We start from the raw sequence: 20,702 nt of genomic DNA, 5'->3' as shown, positions 1-20,702 counted from the left end.
TTTTTTTCAGCGAAGTTTGAAGCAGCGCTCATCATGCCCAGAATTTTCCCCAAAGCGGACAGTGACCTACGGCGAATGACATCACCACCCGGACTTGACCTTCTGGAATATTCCCGAATCTGACTCATTGACAAACGCCTGTGGCGTGCCCGTACCAATTATGACGTCATGTACCAAACCTATTTAAGTAATGTGTAACCAGCTACGCATCTTTTGTCCTGACGAAGACAGTGCCACTGTCGAAACGTCGACCCCTTATCCTTTTTAACGTCTCCCTATGCAATAAACTAGTGTTTGTAACTTCCCTAAAATATGTTTCCGCGTCTTTTTTTGAACTTCTGTAAAACTTCGTGGCCGTTTGATAATCATTTTACCTCACCCTATATATATATATATATATATATATATAAGGGGGAAAAATTAGCAGGAGCTCTTTGGCTGCACGTATAGCATATGTTTGTAAGTCAAACGTCGCCATGCCAGGCCGAAACAGCTGTCCAGTACTGGCAAGGCGACGTTTGACTTACAAATATGTATATATTTCTTTTTTTTTCTTACACCTCGAGTCACAAAAATGTACAGGGATGTCGTGAACCTTTTGGAGGGGAGGCTGTAGGAGGTTCATGGTTCTTGGTTTTTCAATTTGTTATATCCGCTCTGTGAATTCGGCAAGATTCCGAGCGATGCAAGGACCTGGTGGGCGACAGTCGAGTGGGAATGTATAGGCGTTTCTACAGTCTGCTGAACCAGTTACCGTATCAATTTTTTTGGGTTCAGTTCCGGTTCGTTCAAGGGGAGAGAAAAAATTTTTACGATTCGGTTCAGATTTGGTTCAGCAAAAAATTACGTTTTTTGCGGTTTTCGGCTACGGTTCAGTTCCGGTTTCGACTCCTGGATAGAAGAGGTATACTACACCATATGGTCAACACGTACGTGAAGGTATAAGTCCCCCGAGCCTATACCTTCCACGGCAGTTGAGGGCACAATAAGGTACTTGTCTCCTACGTTTACATCTTCCGCATTTTGTATATCTTTAGCTAAGATCATGTGCTAACAGACTAATTTGTGGTGGATACAGTATAATCTCAATTAAGCGGTAATTGAATGAAGAAACACAGTCAGTAATGCAGTTGCATCTTAATTAATAGGAGGAGCGATTTATAGCAGCATGCTATTTGTTCTTGAACTGACCAAATCTACGCGTTCTCACTCATATATTTGCTCATCGGGTGAAGGCTGCCCCACATTTTGCGAAGTCACGGCGTATTCATGAGGTAGCTTCGCCAATAATATTGGCGGTTACCGTGGTACAGGGAGTATCCCGTTGAGGAATACCAAGGGACGCTCGCATATTTTCTGTGGTGGTGCTCGTCTGGGACTACCCACGTCCTAGAGCAAGAGGGTTAGCACGCCTCTCTCTCTCCTGTATCACCGTCATCTCTCCTCTCCCTCTTTCAACCTCCCCTCTTTTCTCTCCTCTTGGTGCATCGAGCCGCCTCTTCAGAGGAGGCTTGACGCACCTTCCCCCTGCATCACCCCCCCCCCCCCCGCCACACACACACGGCGTACTATTTCAGTATCTGTTTTCCACCAAGTATCAAATCCTCGCACGTTGCTTTTTGAATGGCGAGTAATCTGCACGAACTCTCCTTTCCGGTATACACCTGCACTTTCTGAATATGACTTTGTCGCGCGAGCGCGTCCAGGTACTTTCTTCCTCTCTGTTCTTCTCGAGGAAGTTGTTATTAATGCACATGTCACTCAATATTACATTATTCTGATTTTGCTACGAGATGGATTAGGAATGTGCCACTCTGATATAGCGCTGAAATTAATCGAGTATTCTCATTTTCCAAGATTACCCACGGTTTAAAAATATACCTTCTAGGGGATATATGTTCATACCTTGGGGTGCATACCATATACATTAAGGTAGGTATAAAGTTACGGTACATCGAAGGAGGTATAGTGTTTCTACCTCAACAGGTATGCGCCCTTGGATAAGACGTTTATACCCTAAAAGGTACCCAAAACCCAATTGAAAGGATCCCAAATTGAAAGGAATACGTGTCGCAATCAAACGCCGCGTGCGTTGCAATCCAGTAAAATAACCACGGCTAACGGCTATCAGAGACAGGGAAAAGTCCACTGGATATCAGATTCGGAGAACTGTGTGCGTGTGTCCGTAATCGTTTGGTTGCTGATGGCAAGCTACAACCAGCCTCTCAGTTATCAAGTAGCCTGCTCGTACGAAGTGTGTAATGCTTTTGCAATGTGTCAGCAAGCGTTTTGAAGCGAATCTCCGTATCAGAACCCGACGTACGTTATCAAAAATAATTGCGCCGTGATGCATGTTACACGTAATGTTTGTCGGCCTGTTCAAACTGTCACAGAGCAACACATTTGTTTTTGGAATTTGAGTTTGAACTCCTGCCACTTCGCCGGAATTACCCAAGCAGCACAATGTACTGAGAGTCGAGTGCAATAGGGGTGGACGGTGACCTTGAACAGACTCTTGAAACTAAGGAACATTGACAAGACACATACCGTCCACCCCTATTGCATTCGACTTTCACTACATTGTGCTGCTTGGGTAAAGACGAACCACGGCGGGACGTGTATATTTCAAGGCTGTACGTCCGCTCCAAAATGACGCCACCCGACTTGTGACGTAAAATGACGTTCATTGAAACAGAAACATCCCAATGGCCAAACTTTCCTAATAAACGGCTCTGGATCGAACATTGGGTTGCACCACCAATCGTGCCAAGCTGTCAGCGAACATGGGATCTAATGTTCTCTGCGGAGTTGCTCGCGCGCATGTTCAATGGCAGTTAATTTCAATGATTGATTGATTTGTAAAAAAAAATGGGTTCGAACCCGGCCGAGGACGCCAGCAACTTGGTGGCAGGGTACAAGTTGCTTAGACATGCCGTCTTCCGCGAGGGACGTTAAATACGGGGTGCTGTGTGATGAGCTTTCATCGCACGTTAAAGAACTCTCAGGTGGGCAAAAGCAATCCACAGACCGACCGCTGTGGCGTCGCTCATGATCTCAGATGTCTCGCGACGTAAACGCCCAATTATATATAAAAAATAGAAAAAATGGAGATGGTAGTCTCAAGCCACTCGGGACTGGCTATACTCCAGGACGGGCTACTCAGAAAAGAAAGGGAAGCTACACAAATCTATACACTTTGAAACAGAATCATCATTGCAGACTGCCCGTAGACTGCAGAGGAAACATAGAAACCCGCATCCCGGTGTGCTAACGACCACGAGGCATAGGCAAGGTGGCGCCACCCGCGATATTCGTAGCTACCCTAATGCGGTTTTTTTCTCTCTCTTCACCTTCGACACAATCGTCTATGCCTCTCACGTCAACCACGAGTGGGGATACTCCCACGATAGGGGTCAAAAAAGTAACAGCTAAAGCTTGTCTGTTCACGCGAAAATACACAGCTGTCTCTCCTCATGGCGTCTTTTGTGTGCTTTATCCATCCAGTAAAACGCAACCTGTCGGAACCCAACAAAATCACCGTCTTGTTCTGGTCACATGTGATAGGCAATATCCTTTCTTGATCACCCCAAACCCCAAATACCCCAAACTCCGGGAGACACACGTAAAATTTTGCGAGATTACGCAAGGTTCGTTCAAAGAGCATAAAAATACATGGCAGTGGTGGTGTCCCCCCCCCCCCCCCCTGTGGAACCCGACACACAGCTAGGCGCAATCAGCTAGAAGAGGTTCAGATTATGTTGTTCAAATGCATATCAAAAATGGTTCTAGACCACACAACTCCACACAATTTTAAAATTCTTATATTTTTAGATCCAATAGATGAAGTGCTTTCACTTGCACGAAATACTTGTCTTTCAAACGCTTTCACTAATTCCAAAATCCTGTAGTTCCGAATCCCGACAAAGAGCTGCACCCCACACGCACTTTAACCCACATGCAGATAGCAATTAGTACAAACCCGTTTACTCTTTTCATTCGAATCACCGTCCAACGCAAGGTTTAGAGAGTGTAAGAACAGTATTCAGTGAAGAAGGAACAGCGTGAAAAATAGAACATCTATGAACTCACTGTAGTGTAAACGTAGACGGTACCTCCCCACACTGAACGCCAGAGCTCGGTCTCGAGGTTAACATATACTGTCCTCTGCCCCCTCATACATTTCATTGCTATCTGCGACCACGATAGGAAACAGGTATTTGCTCATGCAGTGTCTGACCCGTACTTATACTGCAACCCAACCTATTTTCTTACCGCGATATCTCTTGGCAGCATTCCATAGTTCTCTTTGCTGACACAATGCGGTAAAGCTTCAATGCTTTGGTAACCTATACCGGACTGATTAGAAAGTATCCCGCATGGATTTAGTTTAAAGAAGTGGAGCAACTCCAAATTAAATCCCGTCACACGTACCAATATCCCCGTCGCACCGGTTAATTTAGCGTCATTCTTATGAAATGCACTCCAAAGAAGCGAATGTCATTTTCATTACGGGCTCGCTACAGGCTTAAGCAACTGTCACTTAAGCAACGTTGTCTGTTACTGTAGCTAAGAATAAACGTCTGCAAAAAGAAAAAAAAAACGCTGTGCGCCACAGTACCTTCCTCAGAATGTTTATTAATTTAGAAATACTTTCTACAAATATTCTTCCACAATAAAACAAATACGCGTGAAACTTGCGCTGTGAGCCCAGTTCTTGAATCCTCACATAGCATGCGGTATCGTGAACGTAGCCTTATACTACACTCCAAAAAAAAAAGGAGTAACGAGGGAGTAACCGGCGACTTTTACTCCCTCGTGACTCCACCTCCCAGTTGGTTACTCCATCCTTAACCTTCTACTCCCTGGATTTGCAAAGTAACACCCTCAGTGGCGATTTTACTCCCCCTTCTTTTCCATTTTCGTTGAACGGTTGGGGGCGAAATGCCTGTTTCAAGCAATGGAGTGCACTTCATGTAAAAATTATGGACTCGTGTAACATCGTCGTCGTGTATAGCGTCAGTACCGCGTGTGATTGAATGAGGTCGGATTGGTTACGAAACCCCGCAGTCCGATTGCGATGAGACAAGACATCCTAGACAACGGAACAGAATGACGTAGTTGTTACCGAGCTCGCCAGATGGCGCGAAAAAACATCATTGTCATCATTTTCGTCCAATCACACAGCGATTTCCGCTCGTTACGGCTTCAATCCCTTGCGGGTTTGATAATTTTGCATAATTTCCACTGGTCAGTGATGACTTCCGTCTAGCGTACCGCCGCTGCAATAACTGACGCATCGAAGTCTTCCTGATCGGTCGTGCTTGCAAGGCGGAGCCGTGTGATTGACATGTTGCAGCTGCTAGAGGTGCAGGAGAAATCGCGAAGCGATCGGCTCTGCAACTCCTGCAACTCGGGTTGCGCAACCAGAGCCTGGCGAAGCTTGAGCGTTCTTAAAGTTTTGTCACATGTTATTAACCTTGTTTAGCCAATTCACAGTGAACAGCCTAGCACATTGACTGTATTTCTGGCTGGTTTACAATTTGCCACAACGAAAGAAAATAGCTGGTAGTCAGGTCCGGTAATCAAGAGGTGCAGATTCAAGTCCTATAGCTGTCAGTTTTTTTTCGACGGCAGCCATAGCCATGTCTGTTATCCAGAATACTAGTTGTTCGGACTTGTTAATGGGAATGAACTTGCTACCATTGCTTTTTGTTCAGAACCAATCGTCCAAAACCAGTGTTATTCTGATTCACTTATCCTGGAAACTTGTCAACAGCCTCTGTCCGCAGCATTTGGTGGCAATTCCAGAGGCTTGTTATTTTGAGTGACTCTAGTCATCCCTCCTGGAAGCCTCCTGTTCTACTTTTTAGCCTCTTTTTCTCAAAGGTCATTCCTTTTAGACCCAAATAGAAAGGCCGTAGGAGTGCTCTCCAGAAAGCCATAATAGTGGCTAATATTTGGTCGGCTATCCAAACTGTGATCTACAACATTCCACTGCAAGTGGCTTTGCCTTCAGTTTGGCATCATTAACGAAACTGCTTTACATAAGCAAGGTTCAGCACTTGGCTGCGAGTGTTCCATAGCGTGCCACAGTTTCACTCGATTCGGTTATCTCGAAACTCATTCGGATGACAGGGGACTGGCACGGAGGTGTCCGGATAACCAAGACATGACTGAATTCATGTGTTTGCCAAAACCGTTCGCTCTACCTGTAGAGAGGTGACATAGAGAAAGTGACAGAGAGATTGACAAACCAAAGTAGTTTCAGATGTTTGTGTTGCATCATTTGTTACCAACACTAATCACACGACGGATGCTTAGTCCGACACATTATTCCATTATGCAAGTGTCTTCTTTTTTTCGCATTTACTGCAGGCAATATTACCCAAACATGTACAAAACCAATTGGCCAAAAGATTGCGTACAGCCAATGAAAATCTATACAATGCTTATGGTAAGCTTTCATGTTTTGATGCATTCAGCTCAAGTGCTCATACTGTTACGCAACAAAGAAATGTCCTCTGAACACCACCAGATAGTATGTCTGCATGGTTCTTCATTTTCAGGATTTTAATTTGGGTATAGTAATGTTACGAGAAACCAGGTATGCTACTAGTCAACTTTCTGCCCGGGCTTTCACCGTTGAAGAAACGAAGGCGCCCTGGTAGAAGTTGTCGTGAAGGGGTGGTGGTGGTGGGATGACGCGAGTCCGTCACGGAGCGAGCAGAAACCATTCCAGGGTATACTAGCAACAATAACTGTTTAATTACAGTATATACATAGTACACGTTACCTCAGGTCGAGACTGATTGTCTCTTCCCCAAACTCAGGTGTAGCCTTCCGCTGTCCAGTCTTCCTTCCATTGTTTGTCCGGGCCCTTTTATTTACAACCATCAGTGTACAGCCCAAACGTTTCCAACGAATCACAATTGATGACTGCACTTTCCCAATACCCTGATTGGGCACATCAAAAATCCATGCAGCCAATAAAATGTACTCCGGAAGAGCTTGCTTAAAAGACACTTAGCCGTAAACACAATTGTCATAACTAAAAGCAAGTACATTAGTGGCAATCCCTAAACCACAAGGAAACAGCGGATTAGCCTGTCCCCAGACACTCTTCCTAATATACAAAGGAAGTCAACCTTCGCGTGAGCGAGACGTCCTTGCGATTCCCTTAGTCTAAGTCCCAACTGCGACACAACCCATTAGCGTGTCGTCACAGGTGCGGTTTTGTTATCAAAGAGCAAGGCCGAGACCCTTGTGATAAACAAAAAATAAAAGCATACCATACGCGCCATAATGCTGCAGGCTGGGGCCACTTAGAAAAGCACAAAATCATATACATATTGTGAAGACAATAATATTAACAAACACAGAACTTAACACTACTCATTATTCAATGTGCATTTGGGAATAGGTGAAACCTGGAATAAGTCACATCCCAGATACGTCATTACTAGAGCCCGGATTTTTAGGCAAGAACAAGCTTTGTTTTAGCTCCTATAAAAGGCCCTAAAAATTCAGATTTATGCACCGATAATGGCATTATAGGCACTATAAATTGTCGCCTTTTTTTATCTGTAGCACTGAAAGTGAATAAATCAGTAAATAACAAGTGGATTAAAAACAAAGTGAATAAATCAGTAAATACCAAGTGGATTAAAAACAAAGTGAATAAATCAGTTCCATCCGCAAGAACAATACCGTAAATAGGAGTTGTGACTGTTTCGCTAATCTTTCTGCTGCACGAAATCCAAAACTGAGCTTCGAGCATCGAAAGCTATAGTCGCAATTTTCTTAGTCCTCGAATTTTTTAAGACCCACTTTCTAGAATTCGTTTTCAGCATGACCACAAGGCTCGCAACAGGGGGGATCATGTCTCCTCACACTGGACGGGGCATCATTCTTCGCTCGTGTGACTTGTTGGAACCGATTGCACGAAAAGAGGGTAGCATCCCAAGGTTGTCAAACCGTATGGATTTTACCTACCTTCGTACGTCACATCCCCTCTCCAGCATTTTACCGTGTGTCAAATTCGTTGCACACACAAAAAAAACTTACAGTAAAAAGAAGAGATAAGGAAATTAAAAAGCTCTTTTAGATGTAAGCACGCAATAGCACTGAGTTCTAGATTTTGACAGAACCATTACGAAACGTGCCTATATTTTATTATAGCGACCCACGCAATAACAACACAATTCTGGAAAGGAGAGAAAGGCTGTGCGACTAAGTGACTGTACTGAGTAACCGATTTTCAATTCCCAGCTTACATTCCAGTACCTTTAAGATATCGATGGTTTCAAAATGTCGTGCGAGGTGACCGATGTCAATTTCACTTGCACAACGGACTATCGTCACTTCGTAAGGGCCATTATAGGCATTTTTCGATGTTTAATCGGTGTTTTAGGCACATACGCCAAAGTAGGCACTAACGCCTAAATAGGCATTTAGGCGTTAGTGCCTACTTTGGCGTATGTATATATGTATATGGCGTATTTATATGCACTATAAGAACTATACAGGAGGACCTCCAGCACCCAATTCATGCTCCTGTATTGAAAAGGCACTATTACAACCACAAGAAAAAAATAAGCGTTTGCCTAGGAATCCGGGCTCTAGTCATTACCATTACTATAGCTTGTATGGAAAGTGTGTTTCGAAAGAAAATATAGGACTGAACCGGAAAACGAAGAAACCAAAATACGACATGCACGCACAGTTTGAAAAAATGAAGCAAGTGAAATATCAACTGAAACAATGATCAATGTTCTCTGAACAGCACCGACAAAATGAGACTTAACAAAATCAGAAACATACACAATAAACTAAGTGTACGCAAAAAGTTGGAACAGTGACTGAACAGCGAACATACACGAGACTATATTCCTATAATGGTTCAAACAACTCAAACTGCGGTATGATCTCATACCCCCGCCCACGCGTGTACAGGTCTAACGGGTGGTAGCTGTATTCTTCTCCAGGGGAGAGTTGTACACTACAGTCTGTAAACTCCACCTGGTACGACTGCATATGGCGTAAGAAACCAGACGTGTGCATGACTCTAAGAAACATAAGGAGTGACCATCTGAAAATTATGACCCATATTATCTGTCCAAAAACAGGAGCTCCATTTTTTTAATTTGGTGCAAAGAATGTCCCCCTCATTGTACATGCACGAATCAATGGTGGCACTTCTTGTTTTTTTGAATTCTCTCTTCAGGCAGTGGTGTCACAGGAAAACTGTCTTTGATCAAAGTGGGCAGACTCTCCCATTGCACATCCTTAACGATAGGAACACTTAAGGGGTTACTGATCTCAGTGCAGAGGGCATCATAACACTGTCCCAGTTGCACTCTCGTGGCTATTGTCTTTCCAACATTGAGGAAGCTTCTTGCCCGCACTGCGATTGTCTTGAGTTTAGCATGCTTGGCTTCAAACCTCATAGACCAGAAGTTTCGTGGGGGTCCAAACAGCGATATATAACGGGGATAGTGGACGAGGTAGTGTAATTTTGGTGTGATTTCCTCTTCCGTGTATGTATGAACAAATGCCCTAAGGAATGATGCTATCTGCACTTCAAGATAGTTCACACAGTCCCCAGGTATTTTGTCGGACAACAAAATATTCACAATCTCGCGATACTGGAGACACACTTCCCAGTCTGAGTTTCCCTCTGGGACTTTGTCTGCAAAAAACTGAGGAATTAGACGGAAGAGGCAAAGTTTTTGGCTGGCTGTACCCTTGGTGTTCCGAAATTTGTTGGTGTTCATGAGGGGTATAGCAAGGGGCTTGTTCTCCTTGTCATGGCGTTCATAGTGAAACTGTTCCACCACATTCAAGTCAGCTCTGGAGAGCACTTTTGAAGACAACAGTGAGTTTAACACAGCTTTAAGGACGACATTAATAACGCCTTCCAGAACATCATGCATCAAGTCTGGAAGAAGTTGACTTGTTACATCAAACTCGTCCAATGCAAGGAGGCACGAGCGTTCTTTCACACCATAGAGCCTGAAATTGTCTGGGCTCAACTCGACAGCTGCAACATGACTGTTATGCACTTCAGCAGTTCTCAGTGTGCGCTGGCTTTCTTCTCTAAGTGACGACAGCTTCTTATGCTTGCCAGACAATACGGACATATTCGGCCAGAAACAAAACCACAAGAGAATCCCCCCAGCCTGTTCATGGAGAGGTTGTCACCGCTGAACCCAACAACAAGAGCTCTGAAACGAACACTTGACCCATTTAGTGTGACTTGAATTCCATTGGACTGCAGGGAATTCAGATCTGTGATCAGCGGTTCCAGGATTTTATGGAGGCCATACTGCTTTACAAGTGGGTACTTCGTCACAAGGACAAGGTAGATTGAGCTTAGCCTTGACCTATATTTGGGGTGTAAGTTCAGCAAGCTGGCATATACAACGATAACTTTATGTACTCCACTGGCACCACCAAGGGGATTGACTACCTCCAGCTCATCAGTGTACAACAAGAGCAGTATTGTGGCAGCAGCACTTTCATCGATCAGTACACGAGATTTAACGAAGCTTCCGTCGCACACGTCTGTAAACACTTGATTTGGGGGAACACATGTAGCACTCTGCTGTTGCCTTGTGATGAGACGGCTTCCCAGGTCAGCTGAGACAAGGTTTCTCAGCATGTCTTCAATAGGCTCATAGTAAAATACTGGTCTACGTGATCGTGCTTGGTAGCTTGCATCCAAGGTGACTTCTCATGGCTCTACAAAAGGGAAGTGCTGCTTCACATAATTCAGTCGCGCGTGCTCTGACTCAATCACATCCCACGACATGTCCACCATGTCATTCGAAAAAATTGACCACAGGTCATGTTCAGAAGTCACAGCGACGCCTTCACTGGAGACAAGCAAGTCCAAGTAAGTCCTGCAGGCTTCTAGGAGAAGTTCAAAGAGCACCTTGACGTCCTTGAAAATTCCGTAACAAACACTATGAGGAAGCGTGTGGCCCTCCGTCAATTTCAAGCTGAACAGCGCTTGATGCCTCTTCATTTTGTTGAGCACGTCACTCATGTAAGACCTAGAATCGTGAGATTCGTGGTCCCCCGCACTCGGCGGTGGCGGTCCCGCATCCATTTCACCTTCGTCGGGTACGCCTCCGTCGACGTCAGCGCTGTTTTCGACAGTGGACGCTGCACTTCTTCTCATTTGCGGCACCACACCCCTGTGCTTTCTCTGCACGTGTTTGCGGTACGTGTCGTACTTCGTGAACGTATTCCTGCAACCGTTGAGTCCGCATGTCACGCTAAAGCCCTTTTCGTTCGAATGCACCAGTGCGATGTGGTACATAACAGAGCGATAGACAGGGGAGAAGTACGCACAACTTGAGCAAGTGTACATCTTCAAAATCTGTCGGCCTTTGTTCAACTTTCGAGAGTTCGCCGGCAAATCAATCACACAGGGTAACAAGCAACTGCGCCACTTCTCGCAACCGTGACCGCAGTCACAACATGGCTGCAAAGTCTCAAATCCAGTGAGCTATAAAGTCCCCTGACTGCACACGCTTGACCATACGGAGAGGGGGAAAAGAATCTGTAGAAAATGAAGTCATGGCTGAATGTGTTGGCTGTGGATTCGATTTGGATGGACATTCCGACATTCTCGCTTACCAATGTAGACAGACTGGCGTTCCGAAATGGATGTAATGGAAATGACGCGAGGTGTTGACTGCTGAGTATTACTTGAAACGGCAAAAATAAAAGCAGTAGGGAGAGAGAAATTCAAGGTCAGAGAAGGCAAAGAACCGAACTTGTTACTCAATACAATATCGCTAAAAGACAAATTTTAATGCGGTTCCCGGTGTTTAATAGTCTTCCGTATCTCGAACATGAAAGTGGTTTGAACAATTTTTGAGGTACCTGTGCATCATCGCCGAAAATTTTGTTGTCCGGCATGCAACCTTTATTTTCTCCGTACGTGTTGAATTGGGGAAGTTTATCTTGAACCACCCTGTATGTTCGGATGAGGGCTGGAGGGCGGTGATGGAGCCGCTTTTTTCTCAATAGACCCATTTCACCGAGAACTTCATACGTGAGGCCGTCAATGGCAAGCCCTATCACCACCACCACCACCACCACCGAGTTAAGTTAGGTTAGGTCATTCAAGGGCTTAGGTTAGTCTGGCTAGCTTTTGTCAGTTCCTTTGCCGGACGCGGACGACACGCACATTTGATGAAACGTTTATTCATTTATTTCTTTTTTAAATGAGTTTCAACGAAAACGCGTTTGCTGAAAACCCCCGCAACTTTGTTTTTCTTCCTCTTTTTGAGCAAGATGTTGTTGATGGCTTACACTGACAACGCGTGAGATGTCTTGTGTGTACCAGAATAGGACAAAATAAGTCAGAAAATGTTGCACAAATGCACGTGAAGCCTTCTTTTTTAACTAATTTAATTTTGTTTATCTAACTGCTTGTTTGAAGACTGAAGACATAATTAAATCTTATGGTTTGCAAAATCATCTTTAGATACGCGAATATATTTTTTAGCGGTTCGGAGTATGCCCCGATATTGAGAAAAACAACCATTCATTCCAAGAGACTAAAAACGGGGGACATCGAAGCCGCTCGCCACTGGGGACATTTCTTTCGGGGACATTTGTTTCTGGGTATATTTTTTTCCTGGACCCCAAATACATACAAGGAATTTCACTTGCGCACACTGAAAAAAAAGAAAGAAAAGAGAAAGAAAAAAAAGGAAGCATATTTTGATGTTTGGTTCCAACTATCCATTCCACCCAACACGTAAATTTTCAGCTTAAAATATACTTTTGCATAGTCTCACTACTCGTATTGTTCACCTAAAAAAGAAAAAAAACACAATTAGTGCAGAAAATAACGAGCAGAATAACGACGCTAACATCCTCCATGTTTCCCCTAACCCCAATAAAGTCGTTTACATAGACTGCAAGAAATGAGGAGGCCGGATCAATTGCTGACTGGCCATTTTTCTGAGGCCTCCCGCCTTTTGTGCCCCCATTTTGCCTGACCGTCTTCCCCGATTCCCATAACCCCCATGAGTCATACTACCTTTCTTTGACACGAGACTCTACAAAGGACACATATGTCAGTGCCAGTGGTTGGTTGGTACTTCTCCTACTGTCCTCAAGTTCTGACCTACATAAACCAAGCATCGCACCGCACTGGAGTCACTTCCACACGTTTCGTGGATCCGAGGGGATGGCGGCGTCACGTCTCGCAGTTTTCGGCGAAAAGAAACGAGTAATATTTGTTGGGGACAAACGGCGAAGGATCGACATCTTAGTAGCCCTTTTGGAAACGGATCTGAGCTATCTGGTGGATGACAACTTGCAGATCCAAGTAAGTCGGTTTGTTTTGATTTCACATGTCTGTGACCAAAGCTATCTGTATTAAACCAGGTCTACGATAAGGGATTTGAAGAATATCTCGACTTTGGAGATGACAGCACAGTGACAGACAACGATAAGATGAAGCTGATTTCCAAGAAAGCAGCCTCGCCATCACGCGATGGTCCTGTTGCGGAAGGAGTTGGGGTGACCGTCAATGTCGTTGCGTAAGTCGTAACACAGCAATTCACCGTGTCTATTATGGTTAGGACGATAATTTGTTTCGCGCACTCGTTTTTTCCGTTCTATTTACGTCAACCGTTTGTGCGTCAGACCTCCCTCCCTCGTCTGCAAGTCGCTGTACGTTTTCTATAATGTCACGTCGTCATGTGCTTTTTTTTTAAATTGTCAGTTTTATCAAATCGGCAGCCCGCAACGGCCCAAGCAACACTTTAGCGATTTTGTCCTATATATTTAGCGACGTTTTGCTTTGTAATATAACAGTTTGATATTTATTTTTCTGTTATCTGGTCCACTGCCGACTTTCCACTTTTATAGGAGTTCGTGCTTATGAAGAAGCCGTATTAAATATTTCCGACTAGAAAACGTGACTGAATTTACCCGTGTCAGAGCACGCGTCAAATCTTCGAGAATCCACTCGCCGGCCACTCTCAATGGGCACGCTACATTTTCGGATAGCAGAGGTATACACGTGTGCATGCAGTGTGTATACAGGTATGCAGGTATACAAGTGTGTGCAAAACCATTCAAGATAGGGCAACCCGCCATCTTGGCCCTGGGAACGAGGCCAACCGGAACTCGCGCGTGCGCCAGTAATGAATTACGCTGTTGTTTGTAAATTTCTACTTGAGGTTAGGTTAGTTAGACTAACAAACGGCGAAGACGTTGATTAGGTCGGTGCGCAATGGCAGAAGCCATGCGGCAGGCGAAACAACCGTTGCTGCACCAGCTGCACTTCCGTCTAAGCCTCGTTCGCAGGGTTAGATATGAGCGTGCCCTATCTTGAAAATGTGTTCCGCCCGCGCGGTGCGGGTGGTACGTAGTTTGTTCTGTACCACTCAATTGCGCTTTGGCTACATGCATGTTATAAACCTTAGCTACTTTTCCTTCTTTTCTACAGTGCCGACGCAGCGTGTCCTGGTGCCACGGGGGAGTATACTTTTCCCACACCACCACTGGACCTGCAGGAGCGATTGAAAAGTGTTAAGGCTGGTGCCATCCCGGATGAACTTCGAACGAAAGTCGTCAGGTGTCTCCACATGGATGTATGCCGGTACACCTTGTAAGTGCCTTTTTCTTGAAAACCGCGCGAATGCAATGACATGCCGAAAACAGTTATGCAATGAGTGCACCCCAGACTTAGTTAGTTAGTTTAGGTAGCTCAGGTACATCCGTCCCTTTCACGTGCGTCCGTCCCGTTCCCTGTCTGTGTGCGCGGATTACCAGTCATATGACTCTCGTGAAACAACCTGGTTTAAATCAGCTCATCTTTTCAAGGAAGGGAACAAGTCTATTGTCCCAATTTTACCTAAATGCTCCTCTCATAACTTGATTGAGTCCATATTGGTCAGTAAGTAATTGCCCACCAATCAGAGTTCCAATTTATTTTGCTATGTTTTGCAAGAATTTATAACTGACCTCAGGCCTCATGTCTCCAACACTAGTGCATACATGCTAGTATGGCACTAATATAACAGTGCGCCCACTTGTTGCTCTCAGGTACCCTGGAGAGAGGAATCTGTATTATGAAGCGGCACGACTGCTGATGTTTTTCTACCCTGTTCTTCGAGATATCAATGGACCTGGCTTTGTAAGTATTATATTCTATACTTGCTGCCCGAGTAGGCGTAGCATGAACTAAGCTACGTCGAATCTCAATGTGTCAACTGGTCAAAATACTATGGGCGTCAAGATGGAAGCTGGCAATATTTTGAATGGGAGGCTGTTCTTACACTTCGGAAATCAGTTTCCTGTTCAAAGCATCGGTAGCTTTTATTCTGGGGTTCCTTACTTTTAAGCGTCAGTGCTAGTTTGGCTTGGTGCCAGTTTACTGTAGGACTACTTATATGTACTTGTTCATTTTCAGAACTCATGGTGGTGGCAGCTCAAAAGTAGAACAAAGAACCAGCGGAAGTTTTTAAATGAAGTCCAAATGGTGCAGGCCCAGCGTGAAAAGTTTGGGAAGAGAAAGCGACAAGAAGAGACGCAGGGCTGCTCAGCTCCCAGAAGCTGTCTCCGAAAGACTGTAGCCTTCAATTGTCCACCTGTTCCGATATACATTATCTAATGAGACATAGAATTGTATGCTTTGCAGCGTAGTGCAGATGCCAACTGTTTATTGAGCTTTGCACAGCGGACAGCATTGCCCAAGGTATCATTGGTGTCAAATGGTGAAATTGATTTCTGGTTTTGCAGGTGACTTTACACTGCCAATCTCAGGATGCTGAAACAATAAATGCTCATCAGCTATTCATGATCAAGGAGATGCGGAAAAGCCCTGGGGAGAGGAACATGAGCCGTATCTCGGATGCCATAGCAAGGACTCATACCACGAGAAGAAGCCTGTTTGAGCAAAAGGATGGAGGCAACAATGCATCGCAGTGCCTCTCAGTGGCCGAGATACTTTCTGAGTACCCAGCTCTCATGTTAGAAACTGAGGTGAGCTGAATGTGGATCTTCCTGTTTCGAGGGTGTCTACCTTTTCATCACACAGACACAAGTAATACACAGCGAGAAGTTGTTGGTACAGCCGTGCCTATATAGAGTAGGACGCCTCAGAGACCTGATGACCAAATGCAAGGCTCTTTGCTCACACAATCAGTTTGTTTTTGTTGTATGGTACAAAAACAAACACAAATTGATGGAACACCCGATGTGACATTTTTCATTGGTTGAAGCGGCAACCTGCCAGTGAACAGGTGCACATGCTGAAAAGTGGATGGAATGTTATTGGTCCCACTGGTTTATCATTCAATATCCTGTTTGCTGTTAGCGTGAGGAATATACCTGTCCAGTGTCCTGTGGCTTTTTATTATTTGTTGATTCTTATTATATTGCCTCTTATTATTTTATTAAGTAAAGCTCCCTCCCATAATCCTTTTGATTATGTATTTTTTTAAAACTGATTAACTGGTTTTGTCCATCTGTATTCATATGTTAACTATCAGATCAAACTTGCTGCAGTTAGTTGGCTTGTACTGTACTTCTTGGTTTGATTTTAACCTTTAGGAGTAGGAGGAACTAAAATTTGCTTCATAAGGGGGGATATGTTTATTAAAGATAAAGAAAGGGGGAAAGGTCAGACAGGCCAAGGCCGACTTGCTATTCCCAAAAGAGAAAAAGAAGAAAGAAATAAAGAGAAAAAAGAAGCAGAAAAGGAAAAGAGAAAGTGGCAGGGGACGATGGGGTGGCTCAAAGGCTCTCAAGGTGGGGTGGCTGATGGGGTGGCTCAAGACTCAAAGGCTGCTGAGCAGCCCAGTGTCCTTCAGGTAGCACAGGAGGGCTCGGGTGACTGCCCACTGTCTGGAGTGCCGGACAGGTCCCAGCAGCGTCGCCAGGGAAAGTTCCCTGTGGGCTAGGGAAGTGAGACTTGTGGCGAGGACAGCTCGGGGGCCGGCGTACCGCTTGGACCGCAACACTAGACGGCGTATGTCGGCGACTGCCTCACAGCAGGGACACATCGGGGACGTCCGTCTATCCATCTTAGAGAGGAGCAGCGGGGTCAGGGCAACATCGAGGCGTAGGCGACAGAGGATCGACTCCTCCTGTCGCGACAGCCGCTGGAAGAGGGTGAGTTCCATGGAGGAATGTGTTTGCCGCTACAGCGTTTGAGCTAAACGCGAGTGTGCTGCGAGACGTCTGCCGACGGATCTGTATCAGGCAGGCTGATGGAGTGAGAGGAATGGTGGTGCTCATTGTGGTGGTGGCGGCCCCGTGCGCGCCTCTCGCCGCAGCGTCAGCGCGGGTATTTCCCGGCAGGCCGATGTGGCTGGGGACCCATTGAAGCCACACGCTGTGGCCGGATGCGGTGAGACGGCTGTATGTCGTGAGGGCTAGGGAGCAGATGTCTGTGACGATCTAGGAGCAAGGAAAAGATAATATTTGCAGCGCGCCTTGCTGTCCGTAAGCACAGTCCAGTTGTTTGTGGGCCTCGTTGATATAAGTTTCAGGGCTTCATTGATGGCGGCGAGCTCTGCTTCGGTGGATGATGCCTCGCGAGGAAGCTTGAGCGCTAGTTCGTAATTTTCTGAACGCACAACAACGGCTAAAGTTGAGGCGCCCGCGGAGACCGACGCGTCCGTGTAGACCGCTATTCATGGGAGTGTACGTTATTAAGGTGTTCCAGCACGAGTTGGAGCAAAGCGACTGGAGGGTGGTCGCCTTTTTTGAGGGCGCCAGGGATGGTGGAGTAGACGGGAGGAGTAGCGAGGGTCCTCATGGGAGGGGGACGGGACGGCATGTTGGAGGGCGAGGGAATAGACGTCCTCAGTCGCAGAACGCAGGACCCGAAAGCGGACCATGGGCACTCCATGGCGATATCTGCCAAGTAGTGGTGTGGGTGACGTGTCAGATACCTTGTGTAGATGCGGAGGGTCTCATTGTCACGCAAGGTGGGCATCAGTGATTCCCTCGCCTCTGCGAGAACGGAGACGGTCTCTGTCGTCTTAGGGACGCCCAGGCAGACGCGAAGGATGCGGGCCTGGAGGTTGAGGAGCTCCCGTTCACTAGCTCTGCTTAGTCCATGTAAGATGGGGAGGCTGTAGCGCAGCGTTCCAAGTACAAGTGAGCAGTGGACAAACCTAAGGTCAGCACACGTAGGGCCCCACGACATTCCAGAGAGGCGACGAAGAACGCTGACGATGTTGTTTACCTTAGAAGAGAGATATTCCTAAGGCAATGAAGCTGAACACATGAGTGTCAGCGTGCACCACCAGTCGGGCGATTCTTGTTCGTCCGTGTGGTCTTAACTTCCGGTAACCCAGCGTACAGGTTTGTGAATTCTGTGGTAGGATATGTTGCCCATGTAGCGTACGCTATACTGCTTCGTTCACACTGCGGAGCTTCATCCCGTGCAGATACATGCGTGCGTATACGTACGACAGAAGCGATCAGCTGGTGGTGGTGATTCTGAAATGGCTCACCGTTGTCGGCCTCACAGAGGTGGGACACGTCACAGCTTGCGACCGTGGGCAATGTGCGTCCTGGGCAGACTTGTAAGGGAACTGCACTTACATATGTCTGGAAGCGATTCAGGAGAACACGAGAAAAACCCCAGACAGCACAGCCGACACTGGAGTTCGAACCCGGGAACTTCACATACATGCGTGGGTATTGCAGGTGTAATCCAATGCGTGCCTTTCACGAAGTGTTATGACGTCGAGCTTGATGCCCACGTTTTAGTTCGGCGTATCGCGAACTCCAGTTAGTTTGGGCGTAACTAAAGCGCTAATGTGTAATGAATCCTGAATATTTCTTTCTTGCAACCTCTATGCACTCCATGTTTGCTGCGGCCATGTTGGAATCCACATTGTCACATGTAGGAACAACGACGACGAAGATCATCGCTCGCGCCCTGCTCCGAATAAACAAGTACACTCTTACATATATACATACTTTATTGTGGTGTCTGCAAACAGCAAAAGCCTAGAACTGCAGTGCACCCTAATTACAAGTTGAGGTTACTGAGAACCTCCCGTCTGAAATGTTTAAAAGAAGGATAAAATAAGTCAATTTCAGAAGTAATCGAGTTCAAGTATAACTGAATGCGGCGGGTGGGCGACTGGCTCGCACGTATGTTGTCTACATAAAACAAGTGCATGTGTCGGACAGTGCGCGCGGGTACATGAAAACACACAAGATCAAGTATAGAATGAGCATCCAAAAGGTTGTGAATACATTTATATAAAAAAATAATATCACGGCTCGATCGGCGATCGCTCAAAAAAGACCCAGAGGGAAACGTTGTGACATAAGAGGGGAACTTCCGGTAGGCGATAATCAAATACCTCCTCAAGACCGAGTCTAGACGAGACACATTAGAACGACCAATACAATTCCAAGCAACAGATCCGAAGTCAATGACAGGCAGTAAAAGACTACTAAAAAGCACTTGTAGACAAACAGGGTCACTTAAATCTGAAGTTGTTCTACAGATCAGGCCAAGAATACGATAGGCTTTTTTAACAATATTTCCGACGTGTTCATTAAAGGACAGACGGCAATCAATCCAGACACCAAGGTCTTTAACAACAGGCACTCTGCACAATTCGTCCCCTAACAAAGTGTAGGTAAAAACAATAGGGTTCACCTTGTTGGTTAGTGTCATCATTTTTGTTTTGCTAGCATTTAGTACAAGCCCGTTATCCGAACACCAGCGTGAAATGGCGTTAACATCACGTTGAAGAGACACACAATCAGTAATATCAGAAACAGCAATAAACAGTTTCAAGTCGTCGGCGATCTTAAGTATTGCAGCGGTTTCCACGACATCATCGATTTCGTTTATAAAAATATTAAAAAGTAGCGGTCCCAATGTAGATCCTTGAGGCACTTCTGAACAGGCAGGATAATTATTCGAAAATGCTCCACCAACCTTTACTGTATTCAGTCTGCCTTCTAAGTAGCTACTGAACCACTGACAATACAGCACAGAAACACCGTAGCGGTGTAGTTTACGAGTAAGGAGAGAATGATTCACTAAATCAAATGCTTTGGTACAGTCAAAATAGACGCTATCGACTTGACCCTGTCTATGTAAATACGGGGCTGCATAATCAAGAAAAGAAACCAAGTTGGTCTCGACTGATCGTTTAGGCATGAAACCATGTTGCGAGTCATACAGACAAAACTTAAAATGGCCTAACAAATGCTTATATATAACCTTTTCAAATATTTTAGAAAAGGATGGCAACAGAGACACCGGTCTATAGTTGGCCACTACATCGGCCTTCCCACCTTTAAAGATCGGGGATCCCACCTTTAAAGATCTTAGAAATGGATCTTTTATCGTGTCTTTACAGACACCCGAAGAACGGTAATTTTGGGGTTTCTACGTAGAAACCACGCGAAAGCGCGGGGAATGACGTCGCACCACGTGGTTTCCCTCGTGGAAGCCACAAAAGTGGCGTCTGTTTTATGCTTCACTTTTTCCTCCTTTTCCGGTCGTTTCCCCCTCCCCGCGCGCTACTGCTTCCCCTCTTCCCCGGCGCAGGCTTGGCAGGCAAGCTTGAAGTCAACGGAATTTGTTTCAAAGGGGATTGAAGACTTTATTTCAGCAAAGTTGTGAAATGGTGGCAGTGATACAGTGAATATTGAATAGACTTGCAGACTGTGCAAAATACCCT

At 45.5% G+C, this 20,702-nt stretch overlaps 1 protein-coding gene across 1 annotated transcript in view; it reads right to left on the bottom strand.

Annotated features, from left to right (window-relative positions):
• LOC135372054 (adventurous-gliding motility protein Z-like) overlaps positions 1 to 4,231 on the bottom strand; it is a 66,205-nt gene extending 61,974 nt beyond the window's left edge. The window contains exon 1 of the mRNA XM_064605786.1: positions 4,090 to 4,231. The gene's annotated coding sequence lies outside the window, so the exon portion shown is untranslated. The remainder of the gene's footprint in view (positions 1 to 4,089) is intronic.
• Between the last annotated feature and the right edge of the window lie 16,471 nt (positions 4,232 to 20,702).

Source organism: Ornithodoros turicata, chromosome 1 (assembly GCF_037126465.1).
Source record: "Ornithodoros turicata isolate Travis chromosome 1, ASM3712646v1, whole genome shotgun sequence".
Classification (NCBI taxonomy): Eukaryota; Metazoa; Arthropoda; class Arachnida; order Ixodida; family Argasidae; genus Ornithodoros; species Ornithodoros turicata.
Note: the sequence above shows the minus strand (reverse complement) of the source record. Positions and strands in the feature narration are given on the sequence as shown.